This window comes from Anoplopoma fimbria, chromosome 19 (genome assembly GCF_027596085.1).
Source record: "Anoplopoma fimbria isolate UVic2021 breed Golden Eagle Sablefish chromosome 19, Afim_UVic_2022, whole genome shotgun sequence".
Taxonomy (NCBI): Eukaryota; Metazoa; Chordata; class Actinopteri; order Perciformes; family Anoplopomatidae; genus Anoplopoma; species Anoplopoma fimbria.
In genome coordinates, this window is record NC_072467.1 from 3,908,899 (window position 1) to 3,915,068 (window position 6,170).

Here is a 6,170-nt window from a genome sequence, read left to right on the forward strand (position 1 = left end):
TCCCACAGGAACAAAGCAGAAGTGTGATGGTTTATTTCTAAATAAGCAATAGCACTAATACTATTCTCCAGTTGATGCATTAAAAGATAGCTAAGGCAGTAATGGTGTATGACTTAAGCTTCACTGGATGTCTGGTTTGTATCTCCCAACCATAATAGCTCAGTTGGGACACGTACAGTTTAAAACAGGAGCCGATTCACCACGATAGCAGATTGCTACAAAGGGAACACCTCCAGAAGTTTAAGCATGGAAAGGACTGTCAAGGAAATGAAATGTGTCTGCCATGTGGTGCTGAACAACTTCAGCAAGGAACTTGGAAAGGTTTTGGTGATGATCACCTCTGCTCATCTACAAATAGCATTCATATATCTGAGATAGGTTGGAACTTTAGAACTTAAGGGATATTTCAAACTTTTGGAAATGGGGTTGTATTTATTTCTCATCCAGCCAGTGAATGACCTACCGTAGATGGTGGTGGGCACAACCCCAGTTTGGAAGAACCTTACAGTACTAGCACAGTAATAAGGCAATGGACTGCTGTGGACGGACGCAGCAACAAAACATATGTTAGCCACCTAAAAAAGGACCACAAAAACAAAAAACATCAATAATAGTGTACACTATATTTAGAATGTTTTCATCAATTTACCTTGTCATCAGAGAGCCCTTTTGGACGGGGAACTGAGATTGTTATCTATTCTCTCTTCAAAGCACCAGACTCTACCAGTAATGTCACATAAGAGTTCAGTTAGTTAGTTAGTTTGTGTAATTGTATGAATTTGGTGTTGTAAAGGGGTAGTTCGGATTCACCAAAGTCCCACAATTACATAAAGAAACTATCCAATCAAAGCAGCAGTACACCAGCAACTTCTATGTGCTGCTAGTTTTTTCTCCTCTTACAACCCTTCATGTAACTTCACTAAACTAAAACTAAACTAAAAAAAATCCAAACTATCCCTTTAAAGTGCTTGGAGGCGATATCCTGCATTGAGTCCACACTAATAAAATGTTAAACAAGACTCCTGCTCCTGGGTCAGTGTACTGCAGCTGACCCTGCACTCTAACCTTCAAGAAGGAAGGCAAATAAAGTTTATTTTTCTTTATATTAACAGTGGAGCTTTAAGGCTTTTCATAAAGTCACCAAAAGTTCTGCTCACAAATGTATTTGGTTCATATTTCACCCACTTTACTCTCTGCTAGTCTGTACTGTTTTCCACATTGTAACATCTTACTTTTTACACCAAAACGTCTTGAATTACTTGAAGACATGCCTGCTGGTTGGTTTCTTTTCTCTGTATAGTTCTTGAGTGTATGACTGAGCTAAGGAGCTGTCACAGCCCCTGTCCTTGTTCGTGTAATCTCTGGCTGGCTACATGTGAGTCGGAGAGCGACTGTATGTTTTTGTTGTTCCCTGTGGAGGTGAGAAGCAGGTAGCCTGAAGGTTGAAATATTGATGGATGATGATAAATTAATGTGGCTGGTGAAAGAGTGAAGCAGGTCCAAACAAACGCTGGGTCTTTTGATCTTAGTGTTAATGCCCATCTGTGAAAATGGGTATTGTCCTCTAGAGGAGCGATGTTGTGAATGAAATTGAGTTTGCATTCTTGTTAATATATGAAGTGAAATTTGAGAATGCTGTATCGCTATTTTTCAAATTGTCATGGGCTTACAGAATGTATGTTGAGATGAACTGGCAAATTGCATCCTCTCAGATTTGCTATAGTGGACCCTCTGGTTGCCACAATGAGGGTGTGGTTGCTTTGGTGTTGAAGACGATGCTCAGTTTCCAGTAATTTATTCATAACTCTAAGGTTTTTGCTGTATTTTTCATCCATTTTTCATTAAGAAAGAGTAAATCACCAACAGCATGTGGTTTATTCAGTCATTAATTGTGCACAACATACTCTGTCTGTTTATGCCATACTCTCATGAGTCTGCTTACATAGCAGAGTTGGAGTGGAAAATATTTTTTGTTTGATGCAATGACAGATACACTCAAATATGATTTTACCCTGTCCTAACTAGTGCTCTAAATAATATTATAAGTTTTCAGTAGTGGTCGGACTTCATGTGTCTTCATGTGTCCCAGTGGCTGCCACGGTGAATTAAGGCCTTCCTTTTTTAATTTCATACCAGGACCTGCATGCTCACACAGCTGACTTCCATCGCTGCATGTGTGTGTGTGTGTGTGTGTGTGTGTGTGTGTGTGTGTGTGTGTGTGTGTGTGTGTGTGTGTGTGTGTGTGTGTGTGTGTGTGTGTGTGTGTGTGTGTGTGTGTGTGTGTGTGTGTGTGTGTGAATACCAATAATAACCACAATGACAAAACATCAGTCTTTTCATAAGCAGAAACACAATGTCCATGGCACTGAGGCAAACTGCGTCACTGCTTTGTATATCTCATATCGTCTGGGGCATTGCAATAAAATGACATACAATGGTATTTAAATTATTTTATGGTTTATTCCACTCAGAGGAACTGAAGGCAGATGAAATATAAAAGCCTTTTTCTAAAACTTAACAGGCTATCCCTTGAACCTGTAATATTACTCTTGATAGTTTTTATTCATGCACTTTCTCTTGTTTTTCTTGCATGCTGCCTGGTCCAATCACTCAATGCTGTGAAGCTAATCTTAACTACAGATGGGTGGGTGGATGCAGGGGTGAACTATGCAGGCCGGTATTGAAAAGGGTAGGTGGGCGGCAAATGTGGTTAATTTGCTTGTCTTTGGGCTTGTGGTTAATTTTGCTGAGCCAAATCCTCTCATTTAGGGGATTATGTTCCAAAGGCTTCTGGGGAGTAGGTGGAGGTCAGAGAGGATGAAATAGAGGAAAGGAGGAATGTGGACAGAGGAATGGAGAAAGTGATGGAAAGAGTTTTCAGTGTGGGGTATAGGTGTAGAGGGATGGAGAGACATGGCAGCAGATGGGGGTGATTGTATGTAGCGTAGTGGAGTGGGGGGAGGTGATGCTCAGAGAGCGGCAGAAGAGGGAAGCAGCTTGTGTGTGGAGAGATCTGAGGGATGGGGGTGTACTTGTGTGGGCAGGAGGCGTGGTGAGGTAGGGAGAGTATTGTTTTAGGAGAGCTGAGTGAACTCTGATGGGGGGCTCCAGCTTTGAATGGGTATTGACAGATACATTGCCATTTCTACTCCACAGGCCTGATCTGCCCCACTTCCAAACACACCATACCCCTCAACAAGTTAAAGAAGTCCCCCCTCTCTAGCTGCACTTGCACATATGAGTTGATGAACTCCTAGATGGTTGAAGTACTCTGGGCCCTCTGTCTTAGTGAATAGAAGAGTTTAGACGATGAGGCTGAGTTAGTGCTTCAGAAAGGGGCATTCTCCTTGAAACACACAACTCCCTTTGGGCTCTGTAAAAACCCACACATAGTCAAGGATGTGTCCCTCTTTTTTATTGGAGCAATGTTATTCAGTAGATTTTTAAACTATAGCTATGCTGAGAGGTAAGAGGCAAATAAAGTATGAAATAATTTTACAAGAATGTACAAGCTGAAGAAAATGTGAGAATCTGCAAAGTAACCCACACAGATGACCTGTCTCCTGGCCATTAAGAGATTAATAAAATGTTCAGGGTTAATTAAAAATGAGATGAGATCTTATTTTGAACATGCAAAAATAAATGTAAGTAAAAAACAAAACATGAATACCCAACAAACACACATGAAACTCCCAACAAGCAAATTAATAAGCTTAATGTTAAACATAAATATCCCAACTCTCCGTCCCAGTTTTCGACATATATTACTGAAATGAAAGCTTCAAAACAAAACAAGAATAATTCAACCCGAATAAAACAAACAAAACAACATAACCTACATATCCTCATGAAGTGCTAGAGAAAAGTTAGGGAGAGTACATGGAGTGAATGAGGTAGAAGAAGATGTGAATTGAGAGAGTTCAGTGGGGTTCAGTGAAGAGGTGGGGAACACTTGAGTTGGAAGCTCTGAATACCTCCCCTATGTCAGGAATGGGGACATTCTCACCACCATGTTTTTTTCTCTTTGAGGAGGGGGCTTCGAGGATTTACTGCCAATGTTCAAGTCTGTATATGCATTTTTTATTAGAATCATAGAATTATAACCAAGAATTATATCTGGCAGTACTTCAGGACTTTACTGATGTGACATATACTAAAAAAAAGTGCTGTTATCCATTTGAACATCCAATGAATGAAAACGCTTTGCAGTTATCAACATGCAAAGAGTTTGGCCACTAGAAGAGTGGAGTAACATTCTCAAGGACCCATTCACTCCTAATTCACCTCTAACAATTGCTCCGTCTGGCCTCAGTTATTGGCAGATTGTGTTACATGATCCTTGGAATAAAGAACTGGTACGTCAACACTGTCAATCCCACATAGCAAAGAAAAGGATCTGTCCGTTCCAGCCTCTAATCCAGTCTGTTTGGGAAGCAGAGACTGTGGCGTGACACTTGTTCCTCCACTCCCTGGAACCTCCAAGCGCCAGCTCACATTAGCATAACGCTGAGGCCCATCCACTCACTACAGGATTAGTTCAGCTCTCCTCCCACTGTCTGATGGCTCTTTATCCAGACGGATACAGCCTGTTAGAGGTCTTAACCACCCCATTGCCACTAAAGTCATTATCATTCACCACGAGAAGGAATCAGCTCACTGAGGGTCTGCTGTTTGGAGTGAGATTGACATCTCATTTGGGATGGTTTAGGAGAAAAGACAGGGAACTCCCCTTCAGACTATGATGGAGTGGCCAATAAATGCCCAATCAATCTGCCTTTATACTTAAATTACTATTTTAGATTATTAATCTGGTTTGCTAATGTTTTTTGGAACATTGTATTCATTTAAAATGTGAATTATTTTTGTTGGTCACATACATCTTTTTCACCATGAAAATCTTAATGTCAGTAGAGAGATTTATTGTTGTTAAGATATTTGTTCATTTTGAAATAGAACGGGGACGATGTTGTTTGCTCAGTACAAGAACATTTCTAATTTTCCACGGAATGAGATTTGTTACACTTTGACCCATAGAGCAGACTGTTTAGCTTGAAATTGGGTTATGCTTGAAAGTACCTTAATTCAAGGAACTTCTGTGTTCGTCCATGTGATTGTTGTAACTTAAGTGGCGCCATCACCAGAGAGAAGGAACTGACAAGATGTATTTGTCTGTTGTCCAGATTGTTCCATACATATCATGAGCTACTATACTGTAATGTCATCTTCACCACTAATCCATCAGACTCAGTTGGAGTAGATTGCTGATGTTTTAAATGGCAAAGGAGCCAGTTAAATAGCATTCAGTTGGTAGAGTCTCTTTGCAGTCCCCCTGTCTGGCTTGTTCACCAAGCAGAGAAAAAAGTGATTTTAAATGTAATGGAATCACTGATACTCTTTACTGTTAAAGTTTTTAACAGGAAACTAAAAGTGGATGACTTTTAACAACACAGCCCACTGACTCTTCTGAATTTACTTAGTAATTAGTGAGATTATAAATAATGTAAAATGTATTTCATGATAAAGATAGGCTTCTCATCATGCGCAAAAAACTGTATATATACATAAAAAAACATGAAATAAATGCTGTGCACAATGAATGATAGATGGAAGGAAAAGTGAGAGCTAAAGAAAAATGTCATGTGGTTAACAGTAAAATGGGTTTATTTGATAAAGATTCAGTGTACTGCGCACCTCGTGGGGATAGGACTCATGTGCTTTTCTTGTGCGTGTTTGGGTTTTGGTAATTGTCAGGGAAAGTTGCAAAATAGTGTGCTATATTTTGGAGTCTCATTTATACTGAGAACTGAATCTAAAATTGTTTCTAAGAATGCGTTTTCTAAGAATGTTCTGCTTCAATGTTCTGCTTCAGTGTTCCTCTTCCTAACCTCCTGCTTTGCCCTAACCTTGTTTTCTTTTTGTCTCATGCTTTCTATGACCCTCTCTCCCACCTGCACTGCACTTTCTTCTTTTCTCAATCCCGCTCTCTCTCTCTCTCTCTCTCTCTCTCTCTCTATCCCTCCCTCTCGCTCTCTGTCTTACTCTCTCTCTCTCTCTCTCTATGACTATGCTGTCTGCCTCAGCTGTTCTCAGTTGCACTGTGTGTCTTGTGCTGTGGGGACAGGGCAGAGCTGCGCTGAGTGGCGCTAAACTAGTCCAGAGCAGTGTTGAGT